General features: G+C 36.9%; 1 long non-coding RNA gene across 1 annotated transcript in view; it reads right to left on the bottom strand.

The window, feature by feature from the left end:
* The window catches only part of LOC128356165 (uncharacterized), a 164,238-nt gene that overhangs the window by 124,725 nt on the left and 16,450 nt on the right, over window positions 1-23,063 (bottom strand). The gene's annotated exons all lie outside the window — the stretch shown is intronic.

Below are 23,063 nucleotides of genomic sequence, written 5' to 3'. Positions count from 1 at the left end.
TCAGCGCACCCGTGGTGATTGGCATGACCCTTTAAAAACAAATCAGTGCGCTGCCACCATAACCATGCACCCCCTGCTGTTTGGGAGGAGCACTACACTCAAATTCATATCTGGCTCCTCCACTCATCTTAACCCTTTATAGGTCACACCAAGAAAATGGTATTAAAAAAATATTGTTTTGCCATGACAACATAAAACATTTAAATTGACCCTAAATTGTAAATTTTACAGGCCTCTATTGGTTGAACAGACCGTTAAGGGATTTTAATGAATTGAAGAATTTGACATTTTATCTGCTGAGCTACATTTAAATATCGGTAAACAGCATTTGTATTAAAAAGCATGTAATGGACTTTGTAAAAGGTTGTGATATGATATATAAGGCTTTCTCGTCTACATCTTATAAACAGGAATCACACAGAATATCCTAAATGCATGAATTGGGTGCCATCAAAATGATCAAGAACTTAAATAAATATACATTTCATTAATTTATAAATGGACAAAAAAAAAAAAAAAACATTAAAAATGGCATTTGTGATCCATAAAATACATTTGTATGAACATTTTTGGAATATAGTGTTTGAAGTGAATGCAGAGAGATTTGTTTTATTTTTATTTTTTTAGCTTTAATCAATTATGAAGCTATTTGCATCACAACTTTATTTATCATTAAAATGCATGACTTATTTTTACTATGTAGGCCTAATCTAAGTGATTTGTAATTTTTTAAGCTCAAAAAGGCTGAATTGTAATTGTAATAACGCCAATTCATTGGTCTAACCAATTTACTACAACATATTTAGTAATCTGACAGCATTACAGGTTTATTAACAATATATTAGGTTTGAATCCCGGCCGGAGGTCCTTTGCTGCATACAGTCTGTGGTCACACCCCCCTCTCTCTCCCATGTTTTCTATCAGTCTACTGCTCAATAAAGGCGTCTATACCGGGAAAAAACACTTTAAAAAAAGAAGTGTTTTAAGTTTTAGGACAGCAGAGGGAGCCACAGGGTTGAGAATCGACACAAAAAACTTCTCACTCCAAAAACTTTTCAGAGAACACAGTCACATATCAGAGGGAAATACATTTGTCAGCACATTTGATTCATTTACATTTTTTACATTATGCATGTTTATGTTTTAAATGCCTGTGATTATCAGTGGAAGTGATTGGTTTTCTCACCGTTTTCAGCAGCAAACGTTGTTCCAGACCAAGTCAGGAGAGAGACACACACGAGAGGAAGAAGCTCCATAGCTGTCTGCGTCACCTGGAGATCAAACATCACTTTAACATCTCTATATAACGAAGCTTTAGCCGCTCCTCACAGCCTCACTGCTTCATCCATAAACACTTTCGATTCCTCGACTTAAACACCAGCAGCACATCCGGAACAGCCCTGTCACAATAAAAGCGTTAGTGATGGACAAACAGCGGCCAGCGGGACAAATCTGGGCCTCCAACACTAATATTTGACCCCTAACGAAAGCTGAAGTTTGTCCTTTTATAGACTGCATCACATCTTTGACAGGACTCATCATAAATGTGCAGTAGATAACAATATAAACACAAGGCTCACCTACATCCCAATAAATATGAGCTTGTAACCTCTTCTACACTCATACAGGTACATCCCATAATGTGTCCTATCTGACCACAACACATCTGTGTCAATAACAGCACTTCAGCTTCAACCATAAATGAAGCAGGCCACTGTTTATTGTGTGTGGATTACTGATGAGAATGATGACACCTCAGATACAACCATAAAACTGTTTTATACAAACTAAAACATGTAAAAACAGGTTTTCATCGTGTCTGTACAACATCAGCCCCCAAAAAACACAGCTGGAAACATCTGAACCATGGTTGAACTTCATTGTCCTGCTGTATATTAACTACTATGACTCATGAATTGTGCACAAGAACAGCACAAATGACATGTGAACATCCTCCCTCTGATCAGAGCTTTATCTTCACACACTTCATCACTTTTGTTTCTCTTATCAAAGTTTGAACAGACAGAAACATTCAAATCAGTCACAACATACAGTTTGACATTTTTCATGTTTTATTCAAATGATTGAATAGAAAAGAAGAGCCTGAAATGACATGAAACCCTGCAAGTGCAACATAAACAACATAAACATACATGAACTTTCAGCTCAATTCAAATATCACAGTCAACAACAGTTTATAGTTCAGTATGAAACTGTACCTGACTGATTCTGCCTGAGCACATTAACAAATACTAAGAAATAACACATGATTATTCTAAATATAGAAAAGTCACATTTGATTTGATTTTAGCTGTAAAATATTGACATTATTCAAAGCTTAACAGCAGGTTTTATTTCAGTGCAGTCTGACTCAGTGAGGATCTTTAAGAGCAGTATGATAATATTTGATAAATGGATTCATTTATATGCTGCTTTTATCCAGCGTGCTTTAAAATGTTCCTCTCATTCACTCATTAACACTCACAAACACACTGATGGCAGCCAGCTAGCATGCAGGCTGCAGGTCTGAACATCAGGAGTCATTTGGGGTCCAGTGTTTAGTTCTGTTTTTTGGGCATTTCAGTCTTTTCTATCTGGTCTGAACATCCGAGGCCTGTACTACGAAGCTGGATTTTCTCTTATCGAGATAACTTCAGGGTAAACCCTGGGTTTTCCGTACTACGAAGCTGGTTCACTTCTTACCGGGGTAAATCACCATGGTAACTTATGCTGAACGGCTAACCTGCTCCGGAGCAGGTTATGTTCTGGATAAGAGATCAATGAGTACAAAAGCACCACCTCCTGACCAATCAGCTCTCTTAGAAAATGACCTGCCCATTCTTAAAAGATCCTGTCAACATTGGTGTGGATCGTGAGAGGAGCGCTTAGGAGAGAAAGAGTTTTTAGTGATACATGCAATTTTTTAATTGGCCAAAACATATATTTAAAAAATAATCATTGAGGCACGTGGGGGATATTATTCTGTAGGTTTGACATCCTGAGATCAAAGTGTCAGGGAGCATAATAACTGTATTTATTTATTGTAATTGTAAAAAATTGACGAAAATATATATTTGTAAAGTAATCCTTGAGGCACATGAGGGATATTAGTCTGTTATACAGTTGGTTTGAAATCATTCACTCAAATGGTTGAAGCGCATAATAGGTTTGTATTTTGAATGTTGAATATTAAACTAACTTAATGTCTCTTATGAGAGGAAGGGCACTGAGGAAGCGATCTGCCCCAAACGTCTGTGCCGTAATAAAGTGGCATTGTGTGATCAGTGTAAAGTGTGCTTTTCAGAAACCTTTTATTCTCTCCTCGTACAGTAGTACAGACAACTGTCTTGGAACCCCAACGTAAACTCCCGCCTCCAGTTCACGTCTCACGTAACTACTCTGCGTAATACGTCTGACGTAGTCCACCTATGACAATCAGAGTGTCAGTTTATATTGTCTGATAAATTAATATTGTATGATCTCGTGAATTGAACACATTAACAGAGTCGGCAATTTTCTGCCAGCATTCCTTCCTGGCTTTTGCTGCAGCAACAGTGTTGTTTTTGGCCTGGATGATGTTTGAATTCTTCATATTGTTGAAGAATACTTGTCTGCTCCTCCATGGTAAAGTAGTCTGCTCTGCAGGGTTTCTGCATGTTTGTGATTGGTCAGACGCTGAAAACACCTCCCCTTTATGTGAACGCGCAGAGATCCAGATTGGAAAACCCTGGGTTGATTTACCGAGTTGATAACCAGCTTCGTAGTACCGCTTATCCTGGACTGCGAAGATCTGGTTAAGTCAACCCAGGTAACGGAGAGAGATCCTGGATAGGTTAATCCAGCTTCGTAGTACAGGCCTCTGGAGTCATTTGGGGTTCAGTGTTTAGTTCTGTTTTTTGGGCATTTCAGTGTTTTCCATTTGATATCATGTTGTGAGCTACACTGCCCCCTCCTGGTCCTGCTGCAGTAAGACAGGAAGCTTCATCTTAAAGTTAACAGGTTTATACAGTCGTCTGTTTCTATCTTTAACTCTAAAACCAGACCTCAACTTAAAAACCAGCCTTTGGATCAATGAGGACAAAATGCTCCAAAAATGTTTTCAATGTTTTGGTTTAAAACTCAAACTGATCCTCACAAACATCAAAAGATACAAGAGCACACACACTTCAGCAGCAAAGTTCAAGGCACGTTGTTAATCCTTAAATTGATCATGTTGAGTGTTTTGTTATACAACATCACCTCCGCCTGCAAGAGAGAAAACACAATTATAGTAAAGAAAATTTTGGAAACAAGTTATTCAGTTAATAAAACACATTATTCAAAAAATGTTCAAATGAATAATTATGTAAACAGAGAAACATTATAACTCTAACATAGTGACAGATATAAAGAATGTATTGTGTTTTCTGCTCTTTATATATTGATACAATATGTTATTTGAACTTACTTTTAAGTTTTTTTGCGATGCAATACCCTGCAATCCCCAGTGGAAAAACAACAGCAAGAACTATAGTAGCAATCTTCCATCCACTGGTGGAATCTGAAACAGATAAAAAGGTAAAGTAACAGTGAGAATCAAAGAGTCCATCATGTTCAGACATCATAACCTACACAAAGAGAACAACTAAAGGTGTGCATGCTCCTAAAATCTCCAATGATTGACAGATTCAAACAGCAGTGAGATGACTCTCAGCAGCCACAGTGATATTAGCATCCATCTTCTGAGCAGTTTCCTCCTGCTGGGCTCCACAGCTCAGAGGTTGCTTTTGGTCACAGTAGTGAGGAGGCTCATGTTGTTGTAGCATCCTGCTGTTTCTGACACGTGTTGATCCTCAGTAGGAAGGATGTTTCAATCACTGTCCTGTCACTCCACTTTAGGCTTTTTACAGCTGACTTTTGCTACACTCCTGCCGTACCTGAGATCTGCACATGTGTGGAAATCTGTCATGTCAACATGTTTGTCATCTGGACCCTCACTGCAGAGCAATGAGTGAAGACAAGATTTACTCATTTCATGTTTACACTTTACAATAAAGTGTGCAGCTCCAAAGCCTCTATGAGCCTTCATGCTATCATATTATTAGCAGGCTCTGTCATTGGATAGATTTAGAGTCTGCTCCTAGTTTTAGTTTGACTTCAGTTTCTAGTTAAAGGGGACATATTGTGTCTTTGTGCTTTTCTGTTATGTGTATACTGTCATGATGTTGGATATCTATGTTAAACATGGTCAAAGTTACAAAACAGCTGCTGCAGCGTCCAATCAGAAAAGCATCAACAATGTGAACATGGAAGTTAGTGCAGCATCAGCATCTGTAACATCACTTATGAAAACTAGTTTCAAGCAGACAAATGATGGATTAAACTAAGCTGCTGATTCTTTGGAAAGGTTCAGCACATATCACACTTTTTCCTTTCATGTGTTTCTAGATGCTCTACTATTATTTCTATATGAAGGAATGTTTCACTTTTACAATAACATGTATTAATACAGTAGTGAGAGTGAAATATCTTCTATATAATGATAAAATATTAAACATGTTTGTCAAAGGTACGTTCACCTCTTCTATTATCAGCACTTCATTGTGTCACAGAGAAATATTTGATCATGCTGCTGAATGAAAAACTGACCGTCACATTTATTCTAATTCTTATTTTACAACCAACACATGAAACTTTTCACTGGAGTGTATTTTTTATATCAGAGCAGCATTTTATGTCAGTGAGGGTGGACTAAATATTAGAAACAAGTGTGAGAACAACACAGTACAATTCAAACCCAGCAAAAACACAGCCTGCATTGAATCAACACCTTTCTTAAAACAGTTGAAACAAAAAGCTGAACATTCAAACCTTCATCAAAGTGGGATTCATTGTAAGACTGTTGTATCACACTGCATTAGTTTTAGAGAGGTGGACTTCATAAAGTCACTGAGTTTATGTCACTTGCTTTTCATTGGGATGGACAGCTTAGGTCTGTGTCTGTATCTGTGTCTGTGTATCATGAGAGATACACTGATCCAATATATAGTGGATTGATATCAGCTCTGATCACTTATTAAAGTATTGATTATTGCACAGATAAACTGTCCTGTCATATGCACATTAAATATCATTTGTAGACACTTGTGTTATGAAATGGTAACAATAACATTTTATAAGCCTCCACAACTATGGAGCACTTTACCTTTGGACAAATATAAAAACATGTATATGTATATTAGTCTCAGCGTACATGAGGAAGAATGATCCCAGTCAGCTCAACACACTGAGCTTTACTCATTCAACATTTTTATCATCATATTCACAACTTACAGCACAAACATGCACATGTAGAGATCACTGACCAAAATCACAACTCACCTGTTTGTTCTTTTCAGATGAAACCCAAAAGAGAAAAAAGAAAACATAATGAAGTTAGAGAGTTGATATGATATCAACATGGCAGACAGGTAAAAGTGTAAAAACTCAACTTTGTTTCTCTGTTTATTGAACACAACTGATTGGAGGAAAAATAAAGCACAGTGTCAGATTTCACAAACATCCTGTCTTAAGCTGCTGCACATTCACATTACTCCACTCTGCTACTTGAAATAACTTTACAGTAAACAGATGAAAAGCTGATGGTCACAGTCTCTGACTTCTCTATGACGAGTATTTAACCAGCTACCGGGACCTTAAAGAGAAAAAAAAGCTGTGTGGAAACAAATGGCCCACACTGTTGGTTCACACTGGCTACGTCACTACACACTGTTGAGTAGGAGCAGAGTCTGTAAATTACATGTTACACACACACACACACACACACACACACACACACACACACACACACACACACACACACACACACACACACACACACACACACACACACACACCTTCTCATGATGCTCAGATCTCATATTCAGGTTTGACTAACACTCAGATCAGATGAAACTCTGCTGTGTTAGAAAATAAATCTTAGAAACAATCACACTGGAATTTATTTGAACCCTTATAAGGTATTCTGGTCTGTGGGACCCGTTTTCAGTTCTTAGCTTAAGAAAAATGATACAAATAATAATTTTTTCAAACTAAAATTCATTGGCCTTGGCCCGGGTCTAGTGAAAGTGTGTAAAAGATCATGTGCACCCTCATTTTCCCTTCCTCCTCTCTGGACGTGTGAGTGAGAGTGAGTGAGAGTGAGTGAGTGAGTGAGTGAGTGAGTGAGTGAGAGAGTGAGTGAGTGAGTGAGAGAGAGAACAGGTGCACCTGTTCTCACACAAGGTTGTAAAGTTGTTGCAAAGTTGGAGTACCCAACACTATCTGCACCCACATTCCCACATTTCACCCTCTGTCTTGCGGGAACCAATCTTGGGGACCTGACACTATAAATAAATGTCAGCTAATTTATTTTAATGTTAGAAAATGTTTAAGGAGTATGATCATTTAGTTTCAGTGTTGAATATGTAAACTTTAATAAATGTCTGCTCATTCATTAATAAAGCTAGCAGTGTGATTACTGTGCTGAGAGAAACACAAAGAGAGAGCTTGTTGTTTTATTTGCTGAGAAGAATATTTACACATTAATTGTGCTGTGAGGAAGCTGCCAGATAGCGCTTAGAAATATACACACAGCTGACTGTAAATCACTGCTGTATAATCCCACTATAATGTCATTTAGTGTCCTCTGTGCTGCAGTCTGCTGGTTACAACATCATACAGCGCCTATGATCCAGTCAATTCACTTCCATGCTTTAGTGAGCTGTGCAGTGTAGCATTAAAACTAACCACAAGACAAATGTTGGTCAATGTGAGAAGTGGTGAACATTAGTTAACTCTGGTTTCAGCTGCAGACAGAGGAGGAGGATTTCTACTCACATTAAAAGTCACAATGTATTCAATTGTAGTTTCTTAGTGAGCATCAGTCTGTTTTAGTTCACTTGTGGTTCATAATTCAGTTTTATAACTTTTTTTTCTATTTATTTCACTTTAATTGCTCACATAGAGTTTCACCATGCAAGTTTGTGTGTGATGTATTTAATAACATCTTAAACTCTCTTTAGTTTTAGACTAGTTTTGATACTTTCACCACATTTTGATCTGCTTTATAATCACAAAAAGAAAAAATAAATGATTTTAAAGTACTGACAAACAGCTTTAATGTTGACAGAGTATCACTGGTTAATCAGTAGTGTCAACAATAGTTAATCTCATCAGCTCCAGAGAGTCAAAAAGATGATTGTTTTTATTAAATAACACTAATGATTGGCTAACTTTGCATCTCCATAAAGAATGAAAAGAGCGACTTCCACAGAGGGGCTCAATGTTTCATGCTTGGTCACAGCACACACAGAGAGACATCAACCATTAAACTGAAGATTAAAACTCCACTTACCGTTCATATGGACATAAGTCTCAGCATAAATCTGATGGTAGATTTCCTTCTGTGTAGCTACACAGCGGTAGTAGTCAGTCTTAGTCACAGTAGTTTGCAGAGTGATGTAGTAACGACCTCCTCTTTCTGACTCCTGTGGATTCTCAGCAGGAACGATGTTTCCATCACTGTCCTCCCAGTGAACCTCTGGTTTTGGGAAAGCTCCTCGAACTTCACACCACAGCAGAGCCCAGTCCTTTGTTTCATTGAGTATAGCGATATTTGGCTTTAAGGCTGCACCTGTTAACGTAAACAATAGCTTATGAAAAACAATTATAGGATTAGAAATGTAATTTTGTGTTTTGTGTTTATCCCTTTCCTGCTTGATTTTGGTACAGATTATTTTAGGATTAATTATAGCCCACAGGTGATCAATGATCTTTTACCTCTCTCTATTTTCGTCTAGTTTTAGCGCAGCTCGTCAAACTTCCGAAACAACGACATTTTGATCAATTTAACGGCTCGATAACAGATTTGACCAATGATGTTCAGTATCAGTGCGATCAGGAAACGCCCAGGAACAAAACTGACCAATCCACATCTTCACGCGACATAAAGTGACGAAATTAACAGACTTTTAACTCTATCAGCCAATCAGACGAGAGCATGCTTAGGTGAGTCCACCTGAGTTTGATTGATAGCTGGTTTCACCCAATAGAAACTCCGCACTTTAAAAACACAGTTAGTTTGTAGCCACTAAAATTACCTGCAGAACCATATATGGAAGTTAATGTAGTTTGACTTCCTGTGGTGCTGAGACACCCACATAAGAGAGAAACTGTTTAATCTGTGAAAGCAGACATGATTCAATGATAATAAATATGTAAATCTTTATCTGAATATTAACAACTTCTTTTTATAATTTACTTTAATATTTAGGAACATTTTTCAGCATCATTAAAGATATTTATCATCATTATTTATTAACTTTAAAGAGGTTTTAGAAAGCTCTGTAGTCATCTGTTTGAGATGCTCATCACTGCTCTTTCTGAAATATCTCAGAGACACTTCTGTCTATCAACCTGAAATTTGGTAAAGACATTAAAGACATGTTGGTGGAAATATCCTGTGAATTTCAGCCTGGTAGTCCATATTATGACTGATATACTGTATTTCAAAAATGAAGTGAAAGGAAAAAAACATGAAATCTTCCATTATTTTCTGTTTAATTCTTTACCAGTTCAGCTCTTTTGGAGCTGTGATTAAGAGAAACACACCTACTGAAACCTTTTTTGGGGCTTTACAGTGTTTCACTGGTAATGTGTCAGTTCTTTGTAGTTTTTGTATTATATACAGTTTAAAGTGAGAAGGTGTTAAGGGCCAGAAATGCATTAAATTAAATTGAGCCACAAGAGGTTAAGACAAAGCGCTCTGGGTCAGGAGCTAAAAAGAAAACAGACCATAATTATATCAGAATGATTGTGATATTACCAACATGCCAAAAATGTGACATTGCAAACACAACCTGAGACATTTCAACCTATTTTCTGAATTTATATCAGTTATCAGGCTTCACTGAGGCTAACATTACTAGTTGTGAATAACACACAGCTCAACACTCATATAAAATGTGTGATATGTAAAAAATATTGTTAATTTCAAATAAAAAGAGTGTTGAAGAAATCTCTTTTGAAATGAAAAATCGCGCATAAGAGAAAAAATGGTAAAATCGGCAAAATCCCCCTGGTTACAGTTGGACTGTGTGTGTGTGTGTGTGTGTGTGTGTGTGTGTGTCATCACATACATGATACTTAGTTGGATTAGAGAAAGAGGGAGAAACAGATGTATGAGAATAATCAGCAACAATAATTATCAACTTTTACACAACAAGCTGGGGAAAAGGATCCTAACTGACGTCCATTTAGTGAGTGTAAACTGGTCACATCAGTGTTTTAACTGTTTTATAACAATACTCACCTACAAAAAGTGTAACGTGGGACTTTTGTTTTCCTGGGAAAGTACATGAGTAAGTTCCATTGTCATTCATCTTAATGTTTGTGACTTTTATGGAGGCGTTGCCGTACTGAAGTTCATTTTCAAAATGAAAAACTCGCCCTTTGAACTGCTCATCTTGACCTGTAAGACGATTGTTGTAATGATCGCCTTTATTGTAGAAGAACACCTCCTTCTGACCATCTTTCTTCCAGTCAAAGATCATATTCTCAATGTTCTCCTTGGTGCTGAGGGAACAGGGTAAAATGACGTCTGCTCCTTCTTCCACAGCTACACTGACCTGTTGGCCTGAAAGACATAAAGTCAGATAATACATTTACATGTGTGACCTCAGTTACTCTGAAGCACCAGTTTACCAACAGTTTAGTCAGAAGTTAGTTAACAGTGACCTCAACACACTGAAACTGAAAAATGATACAATGACAAACAATGGCAAATTAAAACATATGAAATATCGTCAAATCAAATGCAACAGCAAATAACTGGGAGATGTGATTATGTGATTAAGGAAGTATTTTTTGAGCCTTTAATCAAGAAGAGTAAACTAAACTCACTCAAGTCATTATTTAAATGTGGTCACTTATCCTGATAATAAAGAAAGCATAAATAAACCCCAAATCTAACCCTTTACACTGGTGCTGTATCAGTTCATAGATAGATAAGATATACTTTATTGTCCCTGAAGGGAAATTTGTCCGTGTAATGTTTCTGTAGTTATACACCAGGCGAACAACAACTTATTGAACACTAACATGTTTTATTAACTGAGAGTTTTGAACAGATAGTTATTGCTTTCTCCCTGTCTGACTGTATATATACGTACCTCCACCAGGTGGCGTAGTTTTACTGCAAAGTTACATCAGATCTCTTACCGGGTGCACGTTTGAAGTGTTATTGCATCCTATCAGTAAAGAGCAGATATTGCTTTATGATGCTGCCTTACATCTACAGTATATCTGCCCACACTAAACTGTAGTAGCTGGTCTAACTAGGCTGATATGAAACATGATCTGAATGCTGTGGCCTGCTCAGTTGTTCCACCATCATCACTGTTTGTCTGCTTCCACTTTTCTAAAAGGTGCTAATTAAAAACCCCTCTAGTATGAAAAGCTGTTGTGGAATTAACACATTGGGTTTCATACCTTTAAATAAACCCAATTAAGACTAAACATGTTCTTTAATATTAATAATATTCAGTAGGAATGTATGTTAGTGTTTAACCATTTAACTTCCTGTTTACATGTTTCTCAGAACAGATTATTACAGTACTCCTTGTTATGAGTGGCTTTATTGAAAAGTATCTTAAACCAGTGAAAATAATTCAGTAATCAGGTGCAGAGTCTTCTCAGTCAGCTGACTCACTGTTAGAGAAAACCAGCTCTGTTACATCTGACTATAAAATCCATTACCAATGGAGAAGTAGACACATACTGTATGATACAATACATTCAAATTAAATATTAAACTGATCCATTCAAACACAGCAATGTTCAATATAGCAGAAATAATCAGATTGTTGCTCAACAGAACTGATTGTTGCATCATCATTGCTGCTTCTCTGTAAGTTTGCACATATGAAAACTGCTCTGAGTCAGATAACTACAGGTCCATCATCCACAAAACAGGAAGTAAACCTTCTGTATTTCTGAGGAAAGGACAGGCTGAGTGTATTAAATGGGGCCAGTTTTCACTTCTGACAACGTGTCTCACATACATTACAGTGGTAAAATAAGGACATACATGAATGTGCCACCTCTACTTCTCCAAATAGTTTTGGTTTTGGTTGAGAAGGAGACAAAAATCTATTTTAAATTTCATCTCAGACTATTTTGATGGATCCTCATGACAGGATGGAGACGACACCCTGCAGCCGTCATGACGTCACATCTAGAGATATTAACCCCCTCTTATAACAGTATGACATCCTAAATGATGATAAACATCTAAACTCTGGGTAGGTCTATTATAAGACTGTATGCAGCTGATGACGTCATTTAAACTATCCAGTCATTTTTATTCTGCGTGCTTTCAGACTCCTGCATGAATTTACACATTTTAAATCAAATGCAATGAATAAATGTCATTCAGTGTGATTATCAGTGGAAGTGATTGGTTTTCTCACCGTTTTCAGCAGCAAACGTTGTTCCAGACCAAGTCAGGAGAGAGACACACACGAGAGGAAGAAGCTCCATAGCTGTCTGCGTCACCTGGAGATCAAACATCACTTTAACATCTCTATATAACGAAGCTTTAGCCGCTCCTCACAGCCTCACTGTTTCATCCAACAACACTTTCGGTTCCTCGGATTCAACACCAGCAGCACATCCGGCACAGCCCTGTCACAATAAAAGCGTCAGTGATGGACAAACAGCGACCCACGGGACAAATCTGGCTCTCCAATACTAATATTTGGCCCCTAATGAAATCTGAAGTTTGTCCTTTTATAGACTGCATCAAATGTTTGACAGGACTCGTCATAAATGTGCAGTAGATAACAATATAAACACAAGGCTCACCTACATCCCAATAAATATGAGCTTGTAACCTCTTCTACACTCATACAGGTACATCCCATAATGTGTCCTATCTGACCACAACACATCTGTGTCAATAACAGCACTTCAGCTTCAACCATAAATGAAGCAGGCCACTGTTTATTGTGTGTGGATTACTGATGAGAATGATGACACCTCAGATACAACCATAAAACTGTTTTATACAAACTAAAACAAGTAAAAACAGGTTTTCTGTACAACATCAGCCCCCAAAAAACACAGCTGGAAACATCTGGACCATGGTTGAACTTCATTGTCCTGCTGTATATTAACTACTATGACTCATGAATTGTGTACAAGAACAGCACAAATGACATGTGAACATCCTCCCTCTGATCAGAGCTTTATCTTCACACACTTCATCACTTTTGTTTCTCTTATCAAAGTTTGAACAGAAACATTCAAATCAGTCACAACATACAGTTTGACATTTTTCATGTTTTATTCAAATGATTGAATAGAAAAGAAGAGCCTGAAATGACATGAAACCCTGCAAGTGCAACATAAACAACATAAACATACATGAACTTTCAGCTCAATTCAAATATCACAGTCAACAACAGTTTATAGTTCAGTATGAAACTGTACCTGACTGATTCTGGCTGAGCACATTAACAAATACTAAGAAATAACACATGATTATTCTAAATATAGAAAAGTTACATTTGATTTGATTTTAGCTGCAAAATATTGACATGATTCAAAGCTTAACAGCAGGTTTTATTTCAGTGCAGTCTGACTCAGTGAGGATCTTTAAGAGCAGTATGATAATATTTGATAAATGGATGCATTTATATGCTGCTTTTATCCAGCGTGCATTAAAATGTTCCTCTCATTCACTCATTAACACTCACAAACACACTGATGGCAGCCAGCTAGCATGCAGGCTGCAGGTCTGAACATCAGGAGTCATTTGGGCTTCAGTGTTTAGTTCTTTGTTTTTTGGGTATTTCAGTGTTTTCTATTTAATATCATGTTGTGAGCTACACTGCCCCCTCCTGGTCCTGCTGCAGTAAGACAGGAAGCTTCATCTTAAAGTTAACAGGTTTATACAGTCGTCTGTTTCTATCTTTAACTCTAAAACCAGACCTCAACTTAAAAACCAGCCTTTGGATCAATGAGGACAAAATGCTCCAAACATGTTTTCACTGTTTTGGTTTAAAACTCAAACTGATCCTCACAAACATCAAAAGATACAAGAGCACACACACTTCAGCAGCAAAGTTCAAGGCACCTAATCAAGCGGGAAAGCCTCAAGTTGATTATGTTGAGTGGTTTGTTAAACAACAGCACTTCTTCCTGCAGGAGAGAAAACACAATTATGTTAAAGATTTAAATATGATTCATTTTGGTTACTAAACACATGAACTGCATTTCATGTAGTTGTGACATTTGAATTAAAACACATGTAAGACATATTGTGTTCATAATAAAAAAATAAAGTATTACTCATTTATGATGCAAGTCCTCTATTTAAAATATATATGAACTGATACAATCAGAAAAACAAAATATTTATTTTTAAAAGCACTCAAATCTTGTTGACTGATTTTGTACGTGTGCCAACAGAAAGCTTAAAGTCCAAGAAGATCAGAATCAATGTGACAGATAAACTCAGTGTTTTCTGCTTGTTATTAATATTATGTTATAAAAATCCAAATTTAATGATATTATTTAACAAAATTAAAAAATAAAAACATTATTCAAAACTTCTTATTACCTCGTATTTTCATGATTACAAACACCAGTAGACCACCAAAAGCAATACCACCAAAAACAAGACCAACAACCACTCCAGTGGATAAACCTGAAACAGATAAAAGGTAAAGTAAGAGTGAGAATCAAAGTGTCCATCATGTTCAGACATCATAACCTACACAAAGAACAACTAAAGGTGTGCATGCTCCTAAAATCTCCAATGATTGACAGATTCAAACAGCAGTGAGATGACTCTCAGCAGCCACAGTGATATTAGCATCCATCTTCTGAGCAGTTTCCTCCTGCTGGGCTCCACAGCTCAGAGGTTGCTTTGGTCACAGTAGTGAGGAGGCTCATGTTGTTGTAGCATCCTGCTGTTTCTGACACGTGTTGATCCTCAGTAGGAAGGATGTTTCAATCACTGTCCTGTCACTCCACTTTAGGCTTTTTACAGCTGACTTTTGCTACACTCCTGCCGTACCTGAGATCTGCACACGTGTGGAAATCTGTCATGTCAACATGTTTGTCATCTGGACCCTCACTGCAGAGCAATGAGTGAAGACAAGATTTACTCATTTCATGTTTACACTTTACAATAAAGTGTGCAGCTCCAAAGCCTCTATGAGCCTTCATGCTATCATATTATTAGCAGGCTCTGTCATTGGATAGATTTACAGTCTGCTCCTAGTTTTAGTTTGACTTCAGTTTCTAGTTAAAGGGGACATATTGTGTCTTTGTGCTTTTCTGTTATGTGTATACTGTCATGATGTTGGATATCTATGTTAAACATGGTCAAAGTTACAAAACAGCTGCTGCAGCGTCCAATCAGAAAAGCATCAACAATGTGAACATGGAAGTTAGTGCAGCATCAGCATCTGTAACATCACTTATGAAAACTAGTTTCAAGCAGACAAATGATGGATTAAACTAAGCTGCTGATTCTTTGGAAAGGTTCAGCACACATCACACTTTTTCCTTTCATGTGTTTCTAGATGCTCTACTATTATTTCTATATGAAGGAATGTTTCACTTTTACAATAACATGTATTAATACAGTAGTGAGAGTGAAATATCTTCTATATAATGATAAAATATTAAACATGTTTGTCAAAGGTACGTTCACCTCTTCTATTATCAGCACTTCATTGTGTCACAGAGAAATATTTGATCATGCTGCTGAATGAAAAACTGACCGTCACATTTATTCTAATTCTTATTTTACAACCAACACATGAAACTTTTCACTGGAGTGTATTTTTTATATCAGAGCAGCATTTTATGTCAGTGAGGGTGGACTAAATATTAGAAACAAGTGTGAGAACAACACAGTACAATTCAAACCCAGCAAAAACACAGCCTGCATTGAATCAACACCTTTCTTAAAACAGTTGAAACAAAAAGCTGAACATTCAAACCTTCATCAAAGTGGGATTCATTGTAAGACTGTTGTATCACACTGCATTAGTTTTAGAGAGGTGGACTTCATAAAGTCACTGAGTTTATGTCACTTGCTTTTCATTGGGATGGACAGCTTAGGTCTGTGTCTGTATCTGTGTCTGTGTATCATGAGAGATACACTGATCCAATATATAGTGGATTGATATCAGCTCTGATCACTTATTAAAGTATTGATTATTGCACAGATAAACTGTCCTGTCATATGCACATTAAATATCATTTGTAGACACTTGTGTTATGAAATGGTAACAATAACATTTTATAAGCCTCCACAACTATGGAGCACTTTACCTTTGGACAAATATAAAAACATGTATATGTATATTAGTGTCAGCGTACATGAGGAAGAATGATCCCAGTCAGCTCAACACACTGAGCTTTACTCATTCAACATTTTTATCATCATATTCACAACTTACAGCACAAACATGCACATGTAGAGATCACTGACCAAAATCACAACTCACCTGTTTGTTCTTTTCAGATGAAACCCAAAAGAGAAAAAAGAAAACATAATGAAGTTAGAGAGTTGATGTGATATCAACATGGCAGACAGGTAAAAGTGTAATAACTGAACTTTGTTTCTCTGTTTATTGAACACAACTGATTGGAGGAAAAATAAAGCACAGTGTCAGATTTCACAAACATCCTGTCTTAAGCTGCTGCACATTCACATTACTCCACTCTGCTACTTGAAATAACTTTACAGTAAACAGATGAAAAGCTGATGGTCACAGTCTCTGACTTCTCTATGACGAGTATTTAACCAGCTACCGGGACCTTAAAGAGAAAAAAAAGCTGTGTGGAAACAAATGGCCCACACTGTTGGTTCACACTGGCTACGTCACTAAACACTGTTGAGTAGCAGCAGAGTCTGTAAATTACATGTTACACACACACACACACACACACACACACACACACACACACACACACACACACACACACAGGTTTGACTAACACTCAGATCAGATGAAACTCTGCTGTGTTAGAAAATAAATCTTATAAACAATCACACTGGAATTTATTTGAACCCTTATAAGGTATTCTGGTCTGTGGGACACGGTTTCTGTTTTTAGTTTAAGAAAAAAATCATCGGTCTTGGCCCGGGTCTAGTGAAAGTGTGTAAAAGATCCTGTGCATCCATTTTCCCTTCCTCCTCTCTGGGCCTGTGTGTGTGTGTCTGAGTGTGAGTGTGAGTGAGAGTGAGAGTGAGAGTGAGTGAGTGAGTGAGAGAGAGGGAGTGAGTGCAAACAGCTTTAATGTTGACAGATTAACACTGGTTAATCAGGAGCATCAACAATAGTTCATCTCATCTGTTCCAGAGAGCCTTAAATAATATTTTTTTTCTTAAATAACACTGGCATAAAAAAATCTAAATTATGTGCTACTTCTACAGAGAGGCTCAGTGTGTCATGCCTGGTCATAGCACATTAACATTTTATTTGAAGATAAGAATTATACTGACCAGTTATAAGCACATAGATCTCAGTATAAATCTGATGGTAGATTTCCATTTGTGTGGCTTCACAGCGGTAGTGGCCAGTCTTGGTTACAGTAGTTTGGAGGGTGACGTAGAAGCGACTTCCTCTTTTTGAGACTTGTGTCTTCTCAGCAGGAAGTGTGTTTCCATCACTGTCCTTCCATACTACCTCAGGTTTTGGAGCACCATGAGCCTCACACCACAGCAGAGCCCAGTCCATTGTATGATTAAGTATAGTAATAGATGGTTTTGCAGCTGCACCTGTGAACATTGGATAAACAGCTTATATGAGACAATCATAACACCTGATGTTCTGTGTTCATTCTTACAGTGTGTTTAAGAGAAAAACACAGAGGAACAGAGAGACATAAAAAAAAAAAAATCACTTAAATTACAGTTAACAGCATTGTTTGACGGGTTGTAGTATTTTAACAGTCAAGTAATAAACAAAATTGTGTTAGTGAATGTGAATATTTTCTCTATTGTTAATATTCTATGATAGTAGACTGGATTATGTTTGTGTATGAACTCTACATTGTGGACAAAACAAGATTTAACCTAATTAATAATTTTCTTGATTGATCGATTAGTTGTTTGGTCTATGAAATATCAGAAAAAGAGAAGTTTTCCAAAGAATCAGCAGCTTAGTTGAATCCATCATTTGTCTGCTTGAAACTAGTTTTCATAAGTGATGTTACAGATGCTGATGCTGCACTAACTTCCATGTTCACATTGTTGATGCTTTTCTGATTGGACGCTGCAGCAGCTGTTTTGTAACTTTGACCATGTTTAACATAGATATCCAACATCATGACAGTATACACATAACAGAAAAGTTATGGATATGTTTAATGACTAATCGATTAGTTGTTCGGCCAGAAAAAAAGAAGCTGGAACAAGATTCTTTTTTTTTATCAAAATAGTTGCTGAATAATTTTCTGTCAATCAACTCATCATTGAAGCTCTAGTAGCTTATGTTTTTCCATTGAGCTTCATCGCTACTGTATGTCCACTTAGGATTATATGAATATCAATGTTAATTGATCATTTAAAATAAAATGACAGAAAACTGGATTGATTTGTGCATGTTGTTTTGATTAATTAAATATTGAGTGTTTCCCACAAGTGATCAAAGCACCTTCAACATTACCTCCATTTTCTGTAGAAGTGTAACTAATATGTAAAATGTGGACAAATAAGATCAATCATGTCCTCGTGCACCTGATGTGTAATTAACCTGACATTCAGTTGAGGTGTAGCTGTAAACCTCACTGTTCGATGAAACATTAATAGTTGTTTTAAGTGATATAAAGACTCATTGAGCTAAACTTACAACACATGTTGGTGTTCATGTCAGTGACGTCATTATAGTCAGGACTCACCTGTGATGTTTTCACCTGTTCCGTCTTTTAAGATACCACCTAAAAGGAAAAAGGAAAGCATATGTTAGTGTTTGTGATATCACCAACATAGCAGACAGGTAATACTAGGAAAACTTTGTTGCCCTGTTTATTGAACAAAACTGTTGAAAAATAAAAAGTAAAATCACAGTCTCAGTTTTCACAAACATCCTGACTTCACAGACTCGACTGCTTTGTGTCAGTCCCTGATGGGTTAAGGCTGGAGTACGCTTGAAATGAACTACTGTAGGTCTTACAATGTGTCATCTAAAGGTAAAACTGTTTATATCTGCTCTGAACTGAGTGTAAAGCCTGGTGTTATAGAGAGAGACGAGACATGATCATCCTTAAATGGTGATAACAGCGCACACTTTCATACCGTCTCCCCTTCAAGACAAGTTTCTCTTTCTTACCTCCACACACCTGAACAATCACTGCATGAAGCTGGACGTATTTAACAGGTTTTGGAAATGACAAAATGTGTCACAAATATCCAGCATGTTTGATAAAGAGGGAATCACTCCATACATGGTTGCACCGCTGTGGGGACGAGGCCCTGCCAGATGTGTTTCTGACTATTTGACTTGAGTCCATCTGGGACTCTTACACCAGTCACATCACTAAATAAGTGTTTTATCAAAGTACTCACCAGCAACAAGAAGCTTCATGCGGAATATTTGACTTGGATTAAGATTGGGAAATATACAGGTGTAGACTCCACTGTCAGCCACCTTCGTATTTCTGATGGTTATGGAGGCGTCGCCTGGCTTCAGTTCATCTGGAAAATGTTTAACTCGTCCTCTGAACTGCTGATCTTGACCCGGAATGTTTTCGTGATGATAACCTTCACCTCGCAGATATACCCTCTTGTTACCATCTTTCCTCCACTCAAACTCCTCTGAGGTAATGTCCTGCTTGCCACTGGCTGAACAGGGTAAAATGGCATCACTTCCTATTTCCACTTTGATGACTTTTGGCTCTGGAAGACATAAACACGTATTAATCAGTATGTTTACATGCAGAACAATCAGGTTAAGACAGACATATGGAAGTTCGTTGTCTCAGCAAAATTACAACTTATGTTGTCATCTGGCACATTGTCTTCAACAAATCCTTTGCTCTGCCCTGCACATATCATACTTACACTTGTTCATATTTCACTGTGTAAACACATTTTATCCTTACATTTCAATTAATTACTCCCTTTATTTCAGCCTCAGGAGCATACCATACGCATCAATGAAATTATAACACTTTGCTATTTCTCAAAAATGATTGTCATTAGCAGTGTCTCCCTCCACTCAGAAGATATTTTTTTCCGTTGGATGTTTGAGCTTCTCTGAGCAGAATAATGATGTATGTACAGAGTTTGTTTCACTTTTATCTGCTGAAGACAGAAAGTTTCTCTGAGCTAATGTCAATACTGGTCCAATATTCAACTTATTAAAATGTGAAGCGGAAACTTGAAACCTCTGGTACACAAGCACTGATAATGGACTTTATAGTGACAGCAGTGATAGCACACTGATACTGGTTTCTTTCTTATTGGGACTGGTGTGTAACTGACCAGCATGAAGTACTAAAACATTTATTTCCTCTTTTGTAATAAATTTGATTTGCTTGTTGGCTGCCTGACAATTATTCCAAATGAAGGACGGTACACAACATTATGTTTGGTTCAGTCACTCAATTGAAATGTGTCTGCGATCGGCTCTTTCTCCTTCCATGGACTTGGTAACGTACTGGGCATAGCATAGAAAGCACATGGCTAAAGCACAAGGCTGTCCAGTTAAATCAGTTTCAATGTTCAAGTATTGATTTGATTAAGGATTGTTCTTTAAGTGCTATTGTTATGATGTCTGTTTGTAGCTAGTAAGTAAATAGTAAGCAGGTAGGTTTAACTGAGAGGTTTTGTTCAGCTCAGTTATCACGGCCTCCCTGACTAATTGTATGTCCACCAGGTGGCGTATTTTTACTGCAAAGTTATATCATAAAACTTATTTCTCTTACCAGGTAAATCTTTAACATGTCCTTGTGTCCTATCATTAAAGAACAGATTGCATTAAAGATTGCATCATGGTGCAGCTTTATATCAACATATCTGTTCTACTCTAATCTACACTAGCTGGTCTAACTGGTTTGAAACCTGATCTGAATGTTGTTGTAGTAATATTTGTGGGAGTGTTTACAACTACAACTCAGAACCATCTCCATAATCAGGCATTTCCTCTCAGTCTTACCCTCTAACCTAGAAAGACTCATTATCATTCAGACTAGATTACTGTAACTCGCTCTACCAACACATCTCTCAAGCTTCCATTTCCTGTTTTACAACTGATCCTGAACACTGCAAGACACAAGATCACATCATCACTATCTGTACATCTTTACACTATCTCCCCGTTCATTACAGGATAACATTCAAAATTCTTCTAATTCTTCAAAACTGCCAGACCTCTCAGATCCTCTCACTTTAGTATATTCGCAGTGCCTCATTCATGGAAAAAAACTGGCATTTCTAATTGCAGATAAATAACATTAAACAGTGTCTGTGGAAAGTAACATGAGTTCAAAACATTAGTGTGAACATTGAAGGAACACAATGAATTCTGACTATTTGGTGCTACTTCTGCTCATGTGGTGTTATTTTTTATTTACACCTGGTGGACATTGTGTGAATATACTTTGTATTTATAAGAGATGATGTTACGATATTACAACTAGTTTGAAACCAATCATTGTCCAATATTCATCTTAAACAAGAGTAACATTGAAACTTGAAGCCTGAGAATAGACTCTACAGTGAAGGAGACATCTTGAGTCCAGTAATTAAACTCCTGAAATATAAAATACTTTTAAGACTTTTTAACAGCAAACAATATTTGTATTTGTATTAAATAAACTTGGAATTGATCTTTAAGGTAAATTGACCAATTAATGATTTATGTTGTTTTTAGCCACAAGGCTGAAACATCTCCACAACTATGGGATGGTGTCTGGAAATTTTGTAGAAACATTTCAGGCGCCCAGAAAATGAATCCTTGTTATCCTCTGATATCAAATAAACAACATATAGATACAAAATAAAAGATGCAAACTTCTAAAGGGGATGAATACTTTTTATCGTGACTTATTTTTATTATTAATTAATTACTGTGCTGTCTTCAGTAGGGGAAGCAGGAGGTTCATTTAACAGGTATTTCTCTGCATGTGTGACTGCTGCAGTCTTTGATGCCACATTCACCTCAAACCTGATCGGTTGGAAGTGTTACAGAAATGCTTCCTCATATTTACCCAGTAAGATTACTGTCATTAAACTTCAAACTGTTGCTGCATGTCTACTGGATGTGTAAATATGCAGCTGTTTATTAACATGTTTGTGATACAGTAAAGTGAAAATGTTTTTTCAGCTTGTTCAACTGTCCCCAAGTGTTAAACTATAATAAATAAACTATAATAACCCAAAGATCACTTGTAGATAAAACAGCTCCCACATTATGTTGAGAATGAAAACACTGATCAGGTTTATGAGACATTCTTCATCTCCACACCCAGATAAGTAAACCCACACAAACAGGTATTTCTAACTGAAAAAACAAGAGCAGGTAAGACAGAGAGAGGAAAAGAGGGAGACTAAACACACAAAACATATTTAAGCTTATTTTAAAAGTCACTAAAGCTAGTAAATAAAAATAAATCACAATAAACGTGTAAACCAGCAGTGAGTAGTTCTGCTAAAGTGAAAAAACTGAAATTGTGATTAGGTGAAAGAAAATCTGAACATTTGCTGAAATAAATAATCTACAAACTGGGTCACTTATAACACCTGAACACCTGCTGCCATCACAACTTTATTTAAAACCTACTCAGAAAGCTAACGATGAACGATGAACGACGAAGATTAAATGCTGATTTTTCTGTTGTTGTGTCTTAAAAATACAATAAAGAAACAGAGAACGTTATTGACAATGATTTGAATAGAGCTGCAACGATTAACTGATAAGTTGATAGTAAATTTCATCTCAGACTATTTTGATGGATCCTCATGACAGGATGGAGACAACACCCTGCAGCTGTCATGACGTCACATCTAAAGGTATTAA

Source organism: Scomber japonicus, chromosome 3, assembly GCF_027409825.1.
Source record: "Scomber japonicus isolate fScoJap1 chromosome 3, fScoJap1.pri, whole genome shotgun sequence".
Taxonomy (NCBI): Eukaryota; Metazoa; Chordata; class Actinopteri; order Scombriformes; family Scombridae; genus Scomber; species Scomber japonicus.
Note: the sequence above shows the minus strand (reverse complement) of the source record. Positions and strands in the feature narration are given on the sequence as shown.